The 22,662-nt window shown below is 37.4% G+C and overlaps 1 protein-coding gene across 2 annotated transcripts in view; it reads left to right on the top strand.

The window, feature by feature from the left end:
* DIAPH3 (diaphanous related formin 3) overlaps positions 1-22,662 on the top strand; it is a 486,334-nt gene that overhangs the window by 182,355 nt on the left and 281,317 nt on the right. The window lies entirely within an intron of this gene.

The raw sequence follows: 22,662 nt of genomic DNA, 5'->3' as shown, positions 1-22,662 counted from the left end.
TGGGTGGAGGTGGGAAGGCTTGGTGTAGAGAGGGAAGAATTGACTTCTTAAAATGCCTACTGTGTGCTAGGCATCATGCTAGAGGTGCTTTCTATGTCTGATTTAACTTGATCATCACAGTAACCAAGGAATGGTGGCAGATACCAAAAAATCATCTACGTTCCTTTGAAATGCTTTCTAAAACATAACTGTAAATTAGAAAGTCTTTCTAAAAAGTAATTGTCAGTTAGAAACTCTAAAAGGTAATTATGAATTAACACAGCTTTCTAGAATTTGTGGTAAATCCAAAGCCTTTAGCAGATACTTTTGAGCACCACTGGTCTTGACCAAAATAGTAAAAATGATATATTTTCATCTTTGAAAACAGAGGGAATTTTCTCAGCAAGCTTACCCTAGGAAAACTTGTGAAGTAAGCAGATCTTAATTTTACCTTTTGATTATGGAGAATCAAAGTTTTCTTTGAATAAGATTAGCGCACTCCTCAGGCAATCAAGGAAAATATGTGGCAGTTAAAATGTGTATTTACATGTAAAACACTTCAGAATTTCAAATTTCATAATCTGGAATTGATTAGTTTTCCCTTTGCTTTCCTAATAGGTGAAAATGGTGGTACCTAAAAGCTATTTAAGTAATACTGCCATCCAGCTACACTCTCTCTTTTTTCCCTCTTTACTCTGATTACTTTCTTAATTAATGAGGCTCAAAAGGGAAACTTGTTAGCATGTCTTTAATTTAGCTGTAGTGTTAGCCCTAAATGAAATAATTGGACATTTAAAAAATTCTTGTCATCTAACTTTAGCCTTGAGATTCAAGGTTGAAAAAAACCAATGTATTTGCTCAATCTACTAGTAGTGATAAAGGTTAAGGTGAGGAAATGATGATCATTTTCTGAATATTCCGTACTACCATCCCTCTCTGTCTTTGTACATGCCGACCTCTCTGCCTGGAGTCTCTCTTTTGTTTGACTTAGGGGCTGGTACAGGCCTGTGACTTCTTTTGTCTCAGCTCAAATGCTATTTCTTTTTTATGTGACGGTGAATATTTCCATGGTGCTTAGAAAAGATGGGGAAGCCTGGGGTTATAGGCCTAGGCAATGCCAACAGAAGACGAGCTGTGAAGGTGACTATTTTTTGGTCTGGATTTTAAAGAATAAATCCCAGAAAGTATTATGAGGAGTCTTAAGTGTGCTTTTGACTTTACTAGTGGTTAAGTATTTTATGGGAACGGGCCATTCATTGCTGCTTTCAAAAAATAGATATTTTATAGGAAAGATCAGAAAGGAAGACAAGAGAAAGATGACTGCAAAACTTAGACAAGACTGAGGGCTGGTAGAGTTGGCAGGTTACTCCTTGTTGTCTCTTTGTTCGTGGCCTGGCTGCTGGCTGTTAACATTTTCCTGTCCCCCATGACTCCAAGGTTATTGTGTTTGAATCAATTTTGTAATTTCTGCAGAATTCAAAATGAAACCTAGTCACTTATTGTTCAGTCCTAGGTGGAAATACAGTTGCTCTCTACTCCCTAGCAAGCAGAGGGAGGTAGAGGCATTAGCTACTGGTTGCTTTTCATCGTTGGTTTACATCACAACTTGGCAGAGAAGGACAAAGGATTCAGATTACTGAAGAATAATGAGTTTTTAGAGAAAGGGTGTATCTGTTTTTTACTGCAGTAACTCTTTGGACTTAGAACAAGGTCTATTTCTCTGATTACAAAGGTGGATGTTCCCTCCCAGGCATTTAAAATGGTAGATGCCAATCCTTTGTGCTTCCTAAGCATTTGAAATAAGTAGAAAGAAGAAAGGAACTGAATCCAATCGTTTAAAGAGAGCCTTGAAATTTTCTCTCACGTGTTGTTTATTTTTTGTTACTAAGTATGGCTTTTTTTCTTACAGAAGACACTACTTTAGATTTCTGGAACTTTTAGGTTAACATTATTGGGTTTTAGAAGTCTTGTACCCTGAGAGTTAGAAAGGGAAGAAGATCTAATAATACCTAGAGGACCCTGTGGTGTACCAGTCTTTGAGCTGGGTGGTCTTCATGTTCCCTTGCTTAATCTTGACCGCATCTCTGCTGAGGTTTTTCTCCTGCATAACACTTGTTACTCCCCAGAATACCATCCTGCTGCACCTACTCGTAGATATAGCAAGATACTCTTAGTTAACACCTTGGACATTTCCTCTTAACTCATGTTGCCCTTTATCATGTATACACTTTTTAAAATTAAATTTTACTCATTTTGTTTTTTAAGTTATTCTCCTCCCTGTGACATTTATAACATTGCTTCAGTGGGAAAGTGCCTGATGTATCTTAAGGAGTACAGGAACCCCTCTCGAAGCCTTTTCCTGGGAAATCAACATTTTTTCATGATTCAGTTGTATCACATTCTCTTTTATACCTTATTTTGCTATTAAATATCTCACTTTTTGGTTTCCTTGCTTGTCTCACTTCTGAATTTTTGAGATACATCTTAGCTTTCCATATTTTAAATTCTTCTGAAAAGAACATGTAGGCATTTTTCCCGATCATCTTTTTCTTTTCTTTTTCTCTTCCTTCCTCTCATTCATTGCTCGCATTTTTTCTCTCTTCTTTATTTGGATACCACTATTCAAGTCAACAATCATTTATTGGGTACATGTTGTGTGTTAGCCTGGGGTTTGGCACTGGGGACACTGTAGTGAGAGAGGCAGACATGTGTCCTGTTCTCATGTTGCTTTCACAGTCTCAGTGAAACTCAGGCAAGTTCTTGGTTGAAGCAGAAGAATGGGGAGTGGAACAACAAATGCTGGTTTTGATTTTAGAAAAGACTGCCAGATTTTACTGTCTTAGGCTTCTGTTAAGACTTACGAAGGTTATAAAAGAACATTGTTTATATATGTCTTTGAAATTTAATCACAATATTCATATATTGAACATTTGGTATCATCAAAATAATGCTAATGACCTGCGTATTTTTTACCAGATTGGAAGCATCTGTTGGTTAATTTTTACAGGCTGTTGGAAAATGGATTAAAGTCTACTAACAGGTTATTGGTGTTGGATTTATCAACTAAAATTAATATTAATTACTTTCATTATTCACAAACTGTTAACTTAATAGGGATTAAAGTGCTTTCTGAAAGTATATGCATAGTCTAATTCACTTAGACTGATTTATTATGAAAATGTGATTCCACAATTGTTAGCTTTCTGAAGTAATCACATTTTATAACAGGTGCGTCATATTTGCCAGATAGGGCCAATAAACTGGTTTATAAATAATTTCTCGGCTGAACAGTTATGGCATATGGAAACAGTTAATGGATTATGCACTTAAAAACAAATCAAGCTTAGATTTCTGACATCATAGTTCAGTGGACAAAGTATTGGGGTAGGGAGTGATAAGCCATGGATTATTCCAGGGACTTGGCTGTGTTGAGGATGTCGCTTTGTATTTGAAACACAGTTTATTCCTTTGTATGAACAATAGTGTATAAAAAATTCTAAACTACCTTGCAAGCCTACATTAAGATGAATGATGAATTTATAACAGAGAAATATATTTCTTGGGAATGCATATTAATAAAGAGATGATGCCAAAATGAATGCAACATCTCTTAAACATCTGAAAAGTTTCTGAAAAGACATTTGACAGACACTAATCTGGAAAGATAGGGGAGGAAGTCAGTGGAGAATTAAATATTTCTCTAGGGATTTATCATTCGATTTTTGTCCATGGCTGAATCTTAAATGAACTGAAGACATAAGGAAATTATGAGATAGGTCAGGAATGTCTTGTTTCACCATTAGAAAGGATCTCATTGTTACCATTTATATCGTATTCTCTGTTGGGTTGCTAAAGAAACAGACATTTATTCTGAAAGCTTTAGAGAAATAGAACCTAAAGAGAAAGGCTAAAGAAAGTGGGTTTATTTAGCCTTCAGCCATAGGCGACTTTCAAATCCACAAAATGCTTCACTTACATGCTTATTTATACAGCATATCTTTGGCATGGTGTGATAGCAATTTTAAAGGTCCCTGTGAATAGGCGTGTGTCTTGTATATTGTACAGATGCTATAAACAGAAAGGGACGAGGCTTGGACTTGTGGCTAATGGGGGATATGTGCCCATAAACATAGCTTTTTTTTCTTTTTTCTCTCTTCTCTTTTCCTTCTTCCATTGGAGAAAAGAATGATATTAGGGCACTGACTTCAACTGGAGGCCCTCATCAAGTGGTAGACTGGGGGATGCTGTCTCCCTTTTGTATTACAAGTCCACCTTGGTTGGTATTTTAATTCTGGTAGCAGTTTTCAGTGGTGCCCTTGTAGCTACCATCCCTTAACAAAATTGTAAAGCCATTACGTTCCATTGTTACCACGTCCCTTTTTCTCTCAGGATTTCTCTTCCATTTTCTGTGTCTTCTGCCTCATTCCCCATTTAGTCAGGGCATCTCTTGTTGCCCTCTGATTTCTCAAAGTGCACGTCCCTAATTCAGGCAGTTAATCTTTACCTTGTCTGCATTATGTTCTGTCACTCAGGACTCCCACTCATAATTAGTGCACAGTATTACTCACCTGAAAATATAAAGGAGACTCCTCCTTCTGAATGCACTATCTTTATCTTAAAATAGCACCTTGTAAATCTGGCTCTTCACTGCCCCTCTTCTCCACTCTTCCCTGCCCTCACTGCCCACCTCCATACACACCATTTGCCAGGCTTGGAAGAGAATCCTGTGGAGTTAGCATCGTAACTTTATCTCATCCTTGGAGCCCAGGGAGAGAGTGAGGTCATGGTAGGCGAGTCTTAAAGAGAGTCAGGGGCTTCTAGGTGGATTATGTGCTATAGGAATTGGATATTAAATTGTATCATAAAGTCTTTTGTAACAGAAAAAAACTTTATGATAATAACTTGAGTATATTTTATAGCCTTGAATTTCACAAGTTAGATTTTGAGGTAATTATATCCTCATATGTTTAGGTAAGCTGGGTGTTTTTTGTCCTTCAGGGTTAAATCATTTGGCCATATGGTCTTATACCTTGTAACATATTCTGTGCATTTAACACAAGCTTTCACGTATTTCATCGCATCTCAGGAGTACACCAGGTTAGAGACTCTTGGTTTTCACAGCTCTAACTTGTCTAAGTGCATGTCTGTGTCTTAAAAGAATAAATATTTCAAAATCAGACACTCTAATCTAGGAGTTCTTAACTTGGGATCTGTGAACTTGGATAAGGAAAAATAACATCTTCACATGGTTTTCACTAATCTCCAATTGAAATTGAGCTTTTTCTTCAGTTATAAATATAGGCAACAAACACAGCAGTCCCTATGCCATTTATACTTGTAAAGTTCCTATCTACTTTCATATCACATTAGAATTATTTCAGATACGTCAAAATATTGTTGAAACTCATCACTATTTCAAAATTAGGGTAGTTATTAGACCTGCAGCTCAATCTTGTTATTTAATACATTAATAAAGAAGCATATTTTGTCAGTTGGGCTGTCCAGGAAGCAGATGCTGAGATGTTGGAGTGCAAGAGGTTTTTTTAGGGGGTATGGGGTGGGTAATGCATGTGAAAGGTAGAAGGTGGGGAAAGCAGGACTGGGCAGGAAGAACCTGAGGCCATGATGCTAATCTGCGAAATTTTCAGCCACCCCAGCTGGGAGGGGGCTCTGGAGCAGAGAATGCCTGTTAGAGGAGCCCCAGGATGGGCCCTAATGCCCAGGCCTTAGTACTCCTGTCACGGCCAGTCTTTGGCTGCCCAGGAATAGCCTGGCCTAGGCTCAAAAGCTAAGGAGGATCCTGAGGGTGCTAACAGCTTGGAGCCTGTCAGCTAAGTGCACTTCTTGCAACTGAGTGGAAAGGGCTTTCCTAAAGGGAGATCTGAGCAGTCCATCTCCATGGCTGCCATGCATGTGTGTTAGTTACTATTTCATAAATTGATGTTTAATGCATTTTGATAGCTGCATTTGAGTATAATTTGCTTCCTTTGAAATCATGTGTATTTTATTTTATGCATTTAAAAATTATTCTGAGAAGAGGTTCAGTTCTCTAATAGTCAGTGGGGTCCATGGCAAAAAAGGTTACGAACGCTGCTGCAGTCTTTGTGATCTGTGCAGTGGTGAGAGTGGGTCGGAGGTCAGGGCCTCTGCCTAGCCTCGACTGCTGCCTTTTCACAAATGTGTTTTTTATTTTAATTCAGGGGGCCAATACATTATTTGTAATGAGATATTTCATCCAACTTAGAATAATATTTTATGTTGGTTTCAACAGCAGGCCATCCATTTTTGAATCCACTTTAACAGACTATTGTAATGCATTTGCTAATAAAAGCATATGTCGAATCTGGAAAAATACAAAACTCACTCCTTAATTAGACAATAATAAAACAACAGTATTAATAATGTATGTGTTTTTGGCAGTTATGTTTACTTCATTTATATTGTTTTGTTGCTCTCCAAAACAATCCTGTGAAAGAACCAAGGCAAATATTATATACATTTTATATGTAAGAAAAAGTTACTCTTCAAGTAAAGTTCAGCTAAAAGGAGCCGTCACTCTAAAAGGAATACAGATCTGAGTCTAAAGCCATTGCTCCTTCTGCTGTGCCATGCTGCTTCTCTGATTAAAAGAAATCCTATTATGTTTTATTTAAAGTGCTCTTCTTTGATTTAAAATAATTTTCCTCTCATCTCCTGCCACCTTACCACTGCCCCACAGCAGTTCACGCTCATCCCACAATTTATATTAAAGGATTTAAAAACTTGCCGCTTTTTATTAAGACCATCTTTCATCATTTGGTACCTCTATTCACTTCTGTAAGTATTTGAATTGTAAATACTAACACCATGCTGTGGGATGTGCAGGAGAAGTGAGGGACTGTAGAGTCCACCCTACAAGTGTGTGACCCCGGCTTTTACTGCTGTAGTTTTTTCTTCTCTAAAATGGGGGAGATAATACCCATCTCACAAGGTTATTGTGAGGATTATATAATGAATATTTTAAAGTATCTTTTGCAGTGCCCAGTTCATTGTAGTTTCTCAGGAAATATTAGCTGAACTTAAATTTTGAGAATGCAGACTCATTCCCATTTGTAAAGTTTTGTGTATCATCTTTGCATCTTCCACAATAGCAGCAGGTTAAATGACCTCCCTCCAGCTTTGGCCCCACTTCCAAATGAAGCCTTCTAAACCACAAAACTGCTCTGTTCATTGGCCTGTTAATAGTTGTTTATGAAGACTTCTGTAACACTGCTCTGTACCATTAACTTTAGGAAATAATAATAAAAGGTTATTCTGTACATCTTTTTTCTTTCATATTTGTTTATGTCTTAACTGTCGAATGCTTTATTAAGTTCCTAGAGAGACGAATTTGTTAAATCAGGAAAAAATATAAAGACCTATTGAGTTTTTTTCCCCCTCATTTATTTAATTTTTTCTGAGTTTTTCCATGACTGTTTCTTTCAATTTATAAGTCATTGCTGTAGCTGGGGCCCAACAATTTTTGTAATCTTATGAAATTTAAAAACTGAACATCTTTGCTTTTCTTGGTGTGATTCAGTTTTAGAGTGTTGAGCTGATGACTTGAGAGTGATCTTGAAAAGCTCATTTAGTTCTCTATAAAACCTTACTGGTTCTTGTTAATAATTCATTATTATTTTTGACAGTTATTTACAGTTTCAAAGATTAGTGAGGATGGTATGGATAGCTTAATATAATTATGGAAACTGGGATGCATTAAGGCATAGGGAATTTTCAGTTGATAGGCAAATAAGAGTGCCAAGTAGAGCTTATGACCTAAATTCTCCCTAGGGTTTGCAGGAAGGATGATAACTGTTAATTTTCTTAGTTTATTAGAGTGCTAGCAGAAGGCTCAGAGGAGAGGCAATTTTTCAAGAATAGGTTACTCCTTTTTTTCTCCTTCAGCTTTGTGGTGTAAGCTAAAGAAATTATTTAGGTGAATCATATGCCACTGTTGAACTTCTACGGTTTTGATATACTAAGAACTTCATATGGTTTAGCTTAATTCTTGTTTCCTAGACTGGTGACAAATTAAGGAAATACATAAAGAGATGTCTTTAGTTTATAGCTTAATTGAAAATGAGTATTAATATTTCTACTTCTATAATAGCTTGTCATGTAATAGATAAGGGGGCAAAACTCTTGAAGTGGAAAATATTTATTTCAGAGTGATTTATAGCCCCCAGATCTAAGATTGGAAGACCTTGGAATTTTACCTGCTGCATTAGTACATATAAATCAATGTTTTCTGGTGAATCTGTGAGGACGTTTGCCTGCAGGAAACAGTATCCAGTTAAAAGTGATTTAAACAAGAAGTCTGATGGCTGAAGTCTGGTGGTCCCGGAGTTGGTAAATTCAACATCCCAATGATGTCAAGACTCTAGGTTAGCTTCTCGTCCATTTCCTTAGCTTTCCCTCCAGTTTTGGCATAGCTTAGCAAGCAAAGGTGGGAGGAATCATTATACTCTCAAACGGGGCTTTGTATTAGTTTTCCATTGCTGCTATAACAAGTTTCTGCAAATTTAGCAGCTTAAACAACACAAATTTATTGTCTTAGAGTTCTGTACGTTAGAAGTCCAGCGTGAGTCTCACTGGGCTAAAATCAAAGTGTCACCAGGGCTACTGGACAGCTCAGGGGAGGCTCTGTTCTGGAAGCTCAAGGGGAGAGTCTGTTTCTTGCCTTTTCTAGCTTCTAGAGGCCCACCCACATTTCTCAGCTTGTGGCCCCCGTCCTCTGATCTTCCAAGTCAGCAGCAGCGAGGTGAGTCCTTAGGGTCCATCTCCTTCACCTGGCTTCCTTGATTACCTCTTTCTCAGACTCTGACCTAAGCAGGAAAGATTCTTTTAAAAATGCATGTGATTAAATTGGGCCCACCTGGATAATCCAGGCTACTCTGCCAATTTTAGGGTCTTTAACCTCAGTCACATCTGCAAAGTTCCTTTTTCCTTGTAAGGTAACATACTCGCAGGTTCCAGGGATTAGGACATGGACATCTTTGGCAGAGGAGGCTGGGAGGGTAGGACAGTGGGATGCCATAAAATCGTAACATCTCATGAGGTACTTGACCCTGTTAATTCCACTCATTAAAATTAAGTCAGTCTCCCTTTGCGGGAATGCCATTTTAGAGTCCTGGGGCATTTTGACTTAACTTTTTAAATCATTTGTTCTGTTCACTAAATATTTATTGAGTTTTGGATCTTTACTAATCACGTTATCATATGTTTTTGTTACCACAGCTAAGTGCCTTTCTGGAGTTTTAGGAAAAATCCCTATAATATGCCTTTCTAAGTGCCAGGAAAGATTTTGCCCCTTCTTTATTCAAATCTACTACATTTAATTAATGTGCAACAGATATCACAGTCTACTGTATATTTTCCAGTTTGTAGTGTTATACTATTAATTTTTTTTTTCTGGGAAATTATTAAATTGTGTATATATATTTTTACTTCATATTCGTTTTTTTTAAACCAGAAGTACCCTCTGAAAATATACAATAAAGAACCTTTGGCATTTAAAAACAAATTGGTTCTTGACTCTCACTTGCTACTGTGTATTCTAAGGAAGAAAGAGAGAAACTGGTTTTAACGTAGAAAAAGAAATATATTTTATACATTATTAACTTTTGGAAGAGAACTGTTTGTACGTTGCCTGTTGAAAAACTTAATAATTTCCTCACCTTACAGTTTATTATATTTAAAAGTACGGATTGTTACTCTTGTTTTATGATGTTTCACAACATATTTTTATGTGAATAATAATTATTTTTATGTGATAGGGACTTTGGGAAGAGGGACATTTTCCTGGTCCAAATATTACTCAGAGCCAATAAGCATCTACAAATGGATATGAATATATAATTTCATTACAACCTGGAAAACATATGTTATTGTAATTGCATATTTCACTGGATAATTTAAAACACAATATATAAAAAGTTTATTTTAATTGGAAAAATCTCATCACTGAGGGAAATCACATTTATCAAAAGATCTAGTGCTACCACACTTCACACAAAATAAGCAATTTATTTTAATTTAATTGTTGGCTCTTAGTCATTTGCTAGTCTACTCTTCTATCATCATAATGCCTTAGACTCGTTCTTCCTAAAGCAAGCCTCTTCTTCCTCCTTTAATCTTCTTTTCTTTTTCAATTAGAGACTCAAGTATTTTTCAGCGTTTCACAGGTCACAGTGGGACAGTCTGGCTCTCTGCTCCCATAGCGTAAGATTCAACCCAGAAGAGTTGAAACAGCCAGTGGGATAATTTTTTTTTTTTTTTTTTTTTTTTTTTTTTTTTGTGAGGAGATCAGCCCTGAGCTAACATCCGCCAATCCTCCTCTTTTTTTTTTTTTGCTGAGGAAGACGGTCCTGGGCTAACATCGGTGCCCATCTTCCTCCACTTTATATGGGACGCCGCCACAGCATGGCTTACCAAGCAGTGCGTCGGTGCACGCCCGGGATCCGAACCAGCGAACCCCGGGCCGCCGCAGCGGAGCGCGCGCACTTAACTGCTTGCGCCACCGGACCGGCCCCTTGTTTGTTTTTTAAACAAGGGACATTAGTCTTTGGAGCTTTTATATGTTTCTATTTTAAAATTATCCTTTTTTTGAATAATGTTTTTTCCCCCAAGTTTTATTTTGCTTCATTTAAAATCTTATCTCTCTGTATAAAAGTGAATATGAGCTTTTTAAATTGACCGATCATTTGTATTTCCATTACCTGCTTTAGCAGATTGAGCAGTGTTTTCAATACCAACAGCGAGGAAAGCAGCAGTTTGTGTCAGCTTCATTGTGGTGTGACAAGACTTTTATAGTAGGATTTTTACATGTATGTATATGTGTGTACATAGAAGTATATACACACACACATATGTGTATGTGAAAGAATATTGTTCCATAAACCAGATAATCTGAAATTGACTAATCACTGGACTGCTGTTTGATTTTTTTTTTTTTTTTTTTTTTTTACCATTTTTTTTTTACCCAGCAAGATTGTGGAGTGCAGAGTAGACAATTGACATTGTCATCCCATTCCCACTTTTGTATCTCTGAAGTGTACTTTGTCAAAAAAGCTATTTTCGTGAATTTGTTCGTGATGAATAAGCATAACCTACAACCTCAATAAATCAGAATTTCTCATTATTATTGTTTTTGTTAGGGTTGTAAGAAGGCCAGAGCAGCTGTTGTGGGGGGGAGAAATAGAAATAAGAGAAAGGAACTGACTTACACAATAAAGGGGAAAATGAGTACCTGCTCAGCCCCAGTAATTGTGCCCAGTCCTTACATCATAAGATTTAGGCCTTTGTCTCCCCCCCCCCCTTTTTTTTTTGGTGAGGAAGATTAGCCCTGAGCTAACATCTGTTGCCAATCCTTCTCTTTTTGCTGAGGAAGATTGGCCCTGGGCTAACATCTTTGCCCATCTTCTTCTACTTTATTTGTGGGATGCCTGCCAACAGCATGGCTTGATAAGTGGTGTGTAGGTCTGCGCCCGTGATCTGAACCTGCAAACCCCAGGCTGCCAAAGCAGAGCGTGTGAACTTAACCACTGCATCACCCTGCCAACCTCAGCCTTTCTCTCATTTTAATATAAAGAGGCTGAGGCTCAGAGTAGTTAAAAATCTGGCCCTCAAGCTTGCATCATTAGAAAGCCAAAAATTCACCGCTTCATGACTTCATATCTTGTGTTCTTTTCTCTCTCTCCTGTTCAGACATGGAGGGCGGGAAAGACATGAGAGCATATTGGAGGGAGGGTCAGTGGAAGGCCATATGCATGGGTGTGGAAATGACCTTGTTCTCAGCTACCCTGACTACCAGTGTAGCAGAATGACATCTTCTATTTTGATCCTTTAAACTTGAGGAGCTGTGATAGCCATTTCATTCATTACATACTTTCTTCAAACCTTTTTTCTTTTTTTTCTTAAATAGCTTCCATTTTGTTTTCTCATTTTCTTTTTTTAAGACAGTAATGCAAGCTGTTCTCAGATTTATCGTCCCTACAAATATCACATTTATCATATCCCATGTGTGCACATATTCTAAAGGTTTAAAAAGAAAAAGGACTTCTCTGGCATTCATAGCCTTCTGCAGTTAGGTGCAACTTGTATTTCTAGCCTTTTTCTTCTTGCTATCTTTCTGCTCTACACACCATACTCCAGTAACTTTGGTCTACTCTGCACTAAATTTAGCCATGTATTTCACTGCCTCTCCCTGTGTCTTCATCACTTTCTATGAATGTTTTAATTTGCAGTTCCTACCCATTCTTTAGCTCCTAGGAAAATTCCCCATGGGAGCTGCTGCCATATTGACAGTATGTCTTGCAGAGCTCGCCTGGACTTTGCCCCTGGCCTCCACATTCCTTGCGATTGACTCTCTGCCTTCACATGGCCAAGCCCTTTCTCTTTGTACTGGGAGAATGCCACAGCCTTTGGAAACTCTTGCCTCCTGCTTCTCAGCTTTCTAACTTCATCTCGTACTGCCTTCCCTTCCGTTCTTACACTTCAGCCACCCTGGAGAGCCTCCATGATTCACCTCAAATATGCCAGATACACTCCTGCCTTGGGTTCTTTCCTGCCTGGAATATTGGTATTCCAGATACATGCTTGATTAAGCCCCTTACCACCTCCAAGACTTCACTCAAATGTCACCTTCTCCATGAGGCCCCTGCACTTACCTCTCAATTTAGTACTGTCACGTTTTTCCATACACTCTCCCCCCACCTCCCCATCCCACTTCTTTCTACCTTGTTCTTTTTTAATATCATTTATACCTTCTAACATATTGTGCATTACTTATTTACTAGATGTATGTTTGTCTTTTATCTCTCTCTGCCCCCATTGGAATTTAAGCTTCTTTAGGAGAGGGATCTTTGTTTCTTTTACTGATGTCCCAAGTACCTAGAAGAATGCCTGGCACATAGTGGGCACCAAATTGATGTTTGCTGAAATGAATGATTTTTTTATTCCTTTAAAGCAGGAATATAATAATTTCAACCTCCTTAAGCAAACTGTCTTTTTTCATTTTAAGCAAATAGGAATTTTGGAAGGAGAATAGAATTATTTAAATGATCTAGATTCCAATTAACTCTGCCTGTGATGACTTTAGCTCTGAGTGAATAACAGTCTCTTTTGTAAATTAGGTAAAAAAAAGTTCAGAGAATAATGAAGGTGGTTGAGAGTGGGATAGGTTCAGGATCTAGATGCTAAAATGATGCACCTTTCTTGCCTGTTTCAGCATTAAGAATCTGTGTAAGAAGGAGCAAAAGGTTTAGGTAAATTCTGTGTTACTGTTGGATGGACCTTAATTTGATGTCTGCAAACCAGCAATAACAGTTAGCAAACAGATTGTAACACATTTTATAATTTTTTCCTTGAAAATTTACTCCTTTCTTGGGTGTTGATTTTGTTGTTAATTGAGGTGAAATTCCCATCACATAAAATTAACTGTTTTAAAGGAAAAATTCATTGGCATTTAGAACATTCACAGTGTTGTGGAACCACCACCTCTATCTAGTTCCAAAACATTGCCATCAGTCCAAAGTAAAACCCTGTACCCATTACTCAGTCTCTCCCCATTGTCCCTTCCCCCCAGCCCTGGCAACCACCAGTCTGTTTTCTGTCTCTATGAATTTATTCTTGATGTTTCATATAAATGGGATCATGCAATATGTGACCTTTCGTATCTGGCTTCTTTCACTTAGCGTAATATGTTCGAGGATCATCCACATTGTAACATGTATTGGTACTATATTCCTTTTAATGGCTGAATAATATTCCAGAGTATATATTATACCATGATTTGTTTATCATTCTTTCTTTGATGGACATTTGGGCTGTCTCCTTCTTTTCACTATGGGGAATAATACTATTCTGAATGTGTGAGTACATGTATTTGAGTACCTGTTTTTAATTCTTTGGGGTGTAGACTTAGGAGTAGAATTGCCATATCATATGGCAATTCTATATTTAGCTTTTCTCGAAACTGCCAAACTGTTTTCCATAGCAGCTGAATTATTTTACGTTCCCATCAGCAATGTACAAGTGTTTCAGTTTCTCCATATCCTTGCCAACACTTTTATTTGACAGGTATTGATTTTAAGCTTTAAAAAAAATTCAAAGTTTACTTAAAACAATTCTTTTATAAAGCTTTGGACATAACAGAGAAAATCAAGTTTGTTAACTTCTCTTCTTATAGAGCTAATAAAGGCTTTAATCAGATAGAGAAACTTCAGGATACAAATAATATTTAATTATGACAAATTTATTGAGTGAATGATGGTAGTCAAGGGTATTATGATTGAGAATCTTGCAATTTTACATGAAAAATGTGTTATAGGTTATTCTGTATTATAACTATAAAGTATTATATGTGTATTAGTGAAGTAGATATAAAATATTAGCTTTTTGTTAAAATTATGTAAAGATAGTCCACTCAGCTATTTAAACTGCTAAAACTTATTCATCATAAAATAATTGTTACAGAAACTTTAGAAATGGATGAGAGAAAAATACCACCCTAAACTCTACTACTCTACTTAAATTCATTGTAGGGTGTGGCTGTATTTCTTTTTATCCTTTCAAAATTTATGTATGCAGTATAATTTCTTATGCATTCTATGCTGTTGAGTAGCTCTTATAATATCTTGACTGACTATATAGTATTACATATAGTCATTATATAAGAACTACTAGGCATATTTAAAAATCTGTTGGTTAAACTGGGGTAATTGGAAAAGACCTCAGCATTAGTCACAATAGCCAAGACTTGGAAGCAAACTAGGTGCCCATCAAGGGACGAATGGATAAAGAAGATGTGGTGTATGTACACAATGGAATACTACTCAGCCATAAAAAACAATGAAATCTGGCCATTTATGACAACATGGATGGACCTTGAGGGTATTATGCTAAGCAAAATAAGTCAGAGGGAGAAAGTCAAATACCGTATGATCTCACTCATAAATAGAAGATAAAAACAACAACAAACAAATACACAGAGACAGAGATTGGATTGATGGTTACCAGAGGGGAGTGGGGAGAGAGGAAGGTGAAAGGGGTGATTAGGCACATGTGTATGGTGATGGACTGTAATTAGTCTTTGGACGATGAACATGATGTAGTCTACACAGAAATTGAAATATAATGATGTACACCTTAAATTTATATAATGCTATAAACCAATGTTACTGCAATAAAATAAAATTAATAAAAAGAAAAAAGAAAAGACCTCATGAAGGAGGTAGCTTCCCCTTGCTGATCCCATACATACTTCATTTCTTGGCTTAAGTGTCATTTTCTTAGAGAAATGCCTTCTGTGACTTCCCAGATTAGGATAGATCCCTTTGTAATTCAATCCCACATTGCTCTTTATTTTTCATTCATAGCACTGGTTTGAGATTCTACTAAAATTCTTATTTGTGTGTTTATTTAATGTTCTCTTTTCGTATAGATTGTGGTCTTTCTATGGGCAAAACTATATCATCTCTCCACTTCACTCAGGCCAGCGTCTGATGCTAATTGCTGCTCAGTAAGCCTATTGGATGGATGAGTGAATGAACACATAAGGAGAGGGAGCCAAGAGTGTGAACATGTATGTAGGGGGTTTGGGGAAATAGGTAGGTTTCGGGAGCTACAGAGTGATGAAGGAGAGTACTTCACTTTCTATGGGGATAAGGAGATCAATGGGGCAATGTCACTGGAAGATGAAACTGGAAAGAGTTGTGTTCCTATTATAGAAATCTTCATATACAAAATTTAGGATTTAAATTTTGTTCTGTCACTTACATTTATATATATTAATAATTTAAAATGTTAAATATATTAAATGACAGATGGTCCCTGACTTACGATGGTTCGACTTACTGATTTTTCAGCTTTACAATGGTATGAAAGCAATACACTTTCAGTAGAAACTGTACTTTGAATTTTGATCTTTTCCCTGGCTAGTGATATGTGGTGCAATACTTCCTCGTGGTGCTGGGCAGTGGCAGGAAGCCACTGCTCCCTGTCAGCCACACGAACACGAGGGTAAACAACCGATACACTTAGAACCATTCTGTACCCATAGACCATTCTATTTTTCACTTTCAGTACAACATTCAATAAATTGCATGAGATATTCAACTCTTTATTATAAAATAGGCTTTGTGTAGATGATTTTGCCCAAGTGTAGGCTAATGTAAGTGTTCTGAGCACGTTTAAGATAGGCTAAGCTCTGATGTTTGGTAGGTTAGGTGTATTAAATGCATTATAGACTTACAGTATTTTCAACTTATGATGGGTTTATTGGGATTTAACCCATCGTAAGTCAAGGAAGATCTGTATATTCTGTCACAAATGTTGAAATGTTTGGAATAGGGACATAATATAATCTATGCTTTAGCATGAAAATTGAGTATTAGGCAGTTCTGTGTTGTAGTAGGAAGTCCAGAGGCTGGAATATCAGTTAAGAGACTACTTTAATTACCCAGAGGATTGGTGATGAAGTCCTGCATCTAGGTTACTTCCATGGGAGTGCAATAGATGTGAGAGAGATTTGTGGAAGTATGATCAACCAGGTTTAGATGATCATTAGCTGGTGGACTTTGGAAAGAATTGCCGAGCCACAGGATGATTTAGGATTATAGTGTAAATTAGGCTGGTGTCTGTAAATTTTAGGCTGAAGATAAATGGGTTTTATTTTTATCCATTTGACTTGAGATACTGTTATGAATCTCCACTATAGGTTACACCGTGGGCTGGCAAAGCTTTTCTGTAAAAGGTCAAATAGTAAATATTTTAGTCTTTGTTGGCCATGTGGCCTCTGTCACAGCTACTCAGCTGTGCTTTTAAAGTGCAAAAGTAGCCCCAGTCTCTATGTAAACTAATGGTCATGGCTGTGTTCCAGTAATACTTTGTTTATTAAAAAACAGATGGTAGATCAGACTGGGCCCATGGGGCCATAGTTTGCTGACCCCTGGGTTATATTATTGAGGTTTTATTTTAGATTATATTGTTAAACTGTAGTGGATCCCAATGTGGCTTATGGGATTTCCTTCAACAATGATCACTAATTGAAAGTAGGACTGGAGAAAGGAGCCATTGTATTAGGTTTGGTGATCCACCTCCCGGACCTTTGTGACTAAATGTCAAATAAGCAAGATGGAGAAAGGGTATAGTAGGAGCTACCCAAAGAAGTTTGATTAGGAAACTTAAGCTGGGTGGTAGGACAAATAAAGTTAAGGGGATGTCAAAGAGAAACTAGGTAGAAGTACAGGGACTAGAGATTTAGTAATGTTAAGAGCAGGCTTCTTGGACATGAGAAGAGTGGAAAAATGTGGAATTTTAAGTGCTATATCTTGGAATATAGACCTTACAAGAATAGGTCTAATTCTAGAGAGTCAAATAATTGTGCAGCCAGAATGTTGGAATGAAATAATGGAAGTAGAAGTAAGAGTCTAATGTAGAAATTAACAATGAAAAGTTTCAGCTTTGGAGTCAGACTGCCTGGTTGGAATTCTGTCTATAATTTTTTGACTTTCGATGAATTTTCAATCTTTTTCAGATTAACTTCAATTTTCTCATCTGAAGAAGAGAGTTAATAGCTACTTACAGGATTATTAAGAGACAATGTCTATTGAATGCCTAGCATGATACCTGATTCATATTACTTTATAAAGGGAAACTATTATCGTTATTATATTAACTTCATTTTATTTGTATTGCATTATGGCAAAGAAGCAGAGTAGCTGTTGAAGCTTTTATGAATGGGCTGTTGGACTGGATATTCTGTAAGTTCCCTTCCATATTTAGGACTCCTTTTTTTTTTTTTTGTTTTGTTTTGTTGAGGAAGATCAGCCTTGAGCTATCATCCATGCTAATCCTCCTCTTTTTGCTGAGGAAGACCGGCTCTGAGCTAACATTTACCAATCCTCCTCCTTTTTTTTCCCTAAAGCCCCAGTAGATAGTTGTATGTCACAGTTGCACATCCTTCTAGTTGCTGTATGTGGGACGCGGCCTCAGCGTGGCCAGAGAAGCGGTGTGTCAGTGCACGCCTGGGATCTGAACCCAGGCCGCCAGTAGCGGAGCGCACACCCTTAACCGCTAAGCCATGGGGCCGGGGCCCAGGACTCCTTTTCTATTGATATCATTCCAGATTTCTTCAGTGATATTAATTTTTCTGAATTTGCACATTTAAAGGATAGTGTTTAGTGCCCCCCCCCCCCCCCCCCCCCCCCGTGAGGAAGATTAGCCCTGGGCTCACATCTGTTGCCAATCCTCCTCTTCTTGCTGAGGAAGATTGGCCCTGCGCTAACATTTGCCCATCTTCCTCTATTTTATACGTGGGACTCCTGCCACAGCATGGCTTGATAAGTGGTGCGTAGGTCCGTGCCCAGGATCCGAACCTGCAAACCCGGGCTGCCGATGCAGAGCATGCAAACTTAACCACTATGCCACCTGGCCGTCCCCTAGTGCCACTTTTTTGAACAATAATGATCTTATGAAATTTAATACAAAACAATTGTGATTAAAAAGATGTGAAACTCTCCCTTCCTTTTTGGTAGTAAAGAATTAGATAATAAATTCAGATTATGTCTGGCTGTACTACATCAAAATTATTGCTTCCATTCGTGAAGTGGTACAGTAACCAAGGTCAATGGTTGTCAATTGTTTATTTCAAAATAGTAAAGTGTTAACAGAATCAGGCAGTGGGCTGTGCAGAGTTAGTTAGAGGAGATTGCTGTTTTTGCCAATGACATTTCCTTAACTTTTTTTGAAAACTATTGAACATGAGCATATGATTCTTTATACTAATTGTGATGCTTTACTGTACCCCATAATCTATGAGAGTGTTCACCTCTGCACTCTGCCTGTCCAGCTGTTGTCTTGAACAATTATCAGCAAGTTATTATTCTGGTATGAGCTTGTGTCATGCTCAAAAGTAGGATGAAAAAATGTTAATGAGCATGCCTGAATGTTGGTTGATGAAGGTTAAGTGGCTGCAGATACGCTGTCTGCATTCTTTCCCATGAATGTGCAGACTGAAGCAATCGGTTCTGATGTGGGATTACAAGCAAATAGTGCTGATTGACAGTTCTTGATTTAACATTAAAATGGTATCTACAGGCAAATTCTGTGTTTCAGCTGAATAATAGAAACAGTGTTGTTGAGCCCTGGTGCAGTTCCACACTTCAGCATCAGTTTTAGTTTATAATTTTCATGTTTCTCTGTGGTACCAGCTTCTCAAATTCTCTCATTTTGTATTACACGTTATTTTAAAGTTGTGCCTGGTGGTGGTGGTATAGTTAAAAAAAATTAACATGTCCCTTATGTACTTATGTTTTTAGAATAATAACATTGCAATGTTCAGTATGATCCAATTAAAATATTGTGTACAGTAGCTGTTTGAGTTGATAAGCATGGGCCAGTACTCGTCAGCAATATGTTCTTTCTCTTTGTGTCTGTATGTATTTTTAAATGATGACCCAAGTGCTTTTCCAGCATTTGTTGTTTGTACACTAATTAAAATTAGCCATATATATTTTCTTCAGGAATTTTTTGAATTGATTTTTGCAGACATTGCATTTCACACGCTGTAGATTGAGCATGAACTTCGAATACTATTTTTTTGAAGAAATGACAACGTGAGGAACAGTGTTAAGTAGTGATGAGGCTGTTTTTCATCTTTTTTTCTTTATTAATAATCCAGAACTTGGTGTTCCAACTAGAAGCTGTGCTTTTTGTAAAGTGTAAGATGTTACACAAATGTTTGTTTTTAGCTAACCTAGTTTAGCTGAAAGGACAACAGGTGAGGATCACAATACTTTGCATCTTGTAACAAAAATAGAAGTGAGAATATTTATTAAACATAGAATTGCAAAGTAGGATCTATAGTGATCATCTTATCATTTAATAGATGAAAAATTTGAAGGCTTAAATATAGTAGACTTAAATCTTTCCCAGTAGAACTATCGTTTGACATATTTGGGTTATTTGTTGATCATTGATAAATATTTTCTTACTTTTTTATGTACCATATGGAGGCAGCTCCCTATAATTCACTGCCTACTTGATGTAAGATTTTTAAATAATAATTCAGAGTGTTATTCACCATTTTTAATATGAGCATATTTTTAATGTGTAAAGCTTTTTTAACATTTAATTTATAGGTTTTTAATTTTTTCTGATAAAATTAATTCCTAATTATAGAAAATACCCATACATTAACCCTGAGTTCTGAGGGAAACAGAACAGGAATACCCTCCTGTACCTCTTTGCACTGGTTCCCACATCTATTCTGTAAATCGATATTCCTCTGCAGAAGAGGGCCTTCTTATCTCCGGGCCCAGCAGCTTTGTGCTTAAGGACTATTTCTCCTCGGAGCGCTGTAATCCCTATTGTATTAAGTGCTTAAGTCTTAGTGCTCCTGTGGCTTTTTTTCTGTCAGCGAGTGGAATTGGATATACAAATCATACTCCCTCAAGGCTAGCTACTTCTTAATACTATGTCTAGGATTGCAGTTATCTGCTATTAGCAAGCGAAGACTCTGGTTTTGGTTATTGAATCAGTCATGGCAAATCCTGCAGCCCAGCTGACCAGCCAGTTAGCCAAGCAACAAATCATATTGGATGCCTCTCCTATCAAAGATACTGTCCTAGCTCCTGGGATACAGGCTGAGCAAGACAGATATAGTTCCTGCCTTCAAGTAGTATATTTCCAAATGGAGAAGATAGAAAATAAATTGGTAGACAAAGAAAAATAACCATAGTTTTTGAATGTGCTATGAATGATGCTATGATGATAGACGCTAAATTGGAAGAGGGTGGTCATGGAAGGCCTCTGAGGTCAGGACATTTAAATGGAGACTCAAAGGAGAAGTAGGAATGTGCCAGGCAAGGAATCGAGGAACAAGATCTCCAGGTGCAGGAAATAGCATGTTCGAAGTTCCTCAGATTGGAAGGAATCTGATCTAGGATCCATCAGAAGTTCAGTGTAGGTGGAGCATATTATGTGAGGGAGAGAATGAGGAGATGAGGTTTGAGGCCTGGACTATTTGGAAAAGCTTCATGTAAATATCTGAGCTGTTTTGAAGGATACATGTGCTTTGTGAAAGCAGGAAGGAAGGAGAAGGCTAATCCTGCAGAAGGAATGATTGAGGCAGAGGAAGAGTTGGCACACTATTGAAATGCCTGTTAGCCTAGGCCGTAGGAGTATAGATGATGATGGTGGCACTGCTGGCCTGCCGGACGGGATGCCAAGTGGTGTTACAAGGCTAGGAGGTGGCCTGCTACGAGCCTAGAAAGATTGATGCTGATGGCAAGGTCTTTGTAGATTCTTTGTCCCTCTCTTCTCTAAAAGGAGGTGTAAAGGACTCTAGCCTCTTTCCTTTCTAACACACAGAAAAGTTTGTTTGAAACAAATTAGTGTTAAACACTGTAGTTTTTGACTCAACTGTGCATTAATAAATAAATGGATATATTTAAATTATCGAGTTCCATCGCTTAAAAGCATGGATGGCAAAGTCAAATCTTTCCTCTCTCCAAATTCCATCATTATAGTTCTGTTTCCCTGTGAGGATTGCTTTGTCTGTGTCTCAGAGATGCACTAGGAGTTCGTGTGTGATGATAACTCTTGAAAGAAACCATCCTATTCTTCAGCTGCCTTGTGCAGAATAAGATTGCAGATGTCTGAAACTCTTGCCTCTTGGATTTGTTTTTTGCTCAACTTTTCTTCTGCATGCTCTAGAAAAGTTGCTCAGAACTGTATTTTACTACTTTGTGGATACGTATATAAATTCGTATATTTATATACAGAAAGTGACTCTCTTTGGGGCTGAGAGGAAATGAATGCAGTCCAATCCTGTCCCTTATTCATCTGTCAAGGCCCACATCTAATACCCCTGACTCCAAGAAGACTTTCCTGATCAGTTTAGCCAGATTTTTTTTTTTTTGCTTCTCTGAACCTTTATGCATTTTTTTCCTTGATTGACCTCACTTGTTTTAGTCATTCAAAAATTTACTAATTTTTCAGTAACTCTGTTACTGGGTTTCTGATTGGATATATATCAAAAGATGCCTGACTTCTCTAAAACTTTTGACTTTATATAAGTGATTGTATTAGTGTATAATTTTATGTCTGCACATCTTATGGCTCTAATTTCAATTGAAATTCTTTAAGGACAAGAACTATGTTTTACTTTTCTGTGTTCTTCCATGGATAGCCTCAATGCCGTCTGAGAGCGTGAGTGAATGAATGAATGAAACAATTTAAGATTGTCTCTATAGTGACAAAGGAGCCGTTGGAGGGGAACTCCATACTGACTACTATTACAGGTCCAGTTATTATCACTTCTCTAATAAATCTGTTTGCCCTGGTTGTCTTCCTCCAGAAAATAGAGTATGGTACAGTGAGAAGGCCTAGAATCCAGAAGCTGATTTCCAGTCTTAAACCTACCTCTAGGTAGTGTTATGGCCTTGGAGGGGTTAGTTCTCTGGGCTTCAGTTACATATCTATAAAATAAGAGTTTGCTTTAGTTTTACATCCCATAAGTTACCAAAATAAACTTTAAAAAACATCAAAAAACCCATTGTATCTAGGCTCAGTAAGAGAGGAACTGTGCTAATGGTGGTAAATTGATTGTATTTCTTTTCTCATAAGAGAATGAGATGATCACTTAGGCATAGTAAAAAGGAG

This window comes from Diceros bicornis, chromosome 9, assembly GCF_020826845.1.
Source record: "Diceros bicornis minor isolate mBicDic1 chromosome 9, mDicBic1.mat.cur, whole genome shotgun sequence".
Lineage (NCBI taxonomy): Eukaryota > Metazoa > Chordata > Mammalia > Perissodactyla > Rhinocerotidae > Diceros > Diceros bicornis.
This window is presented reverse-complemented; position numbering and strand designations above follow the sequence as displayed.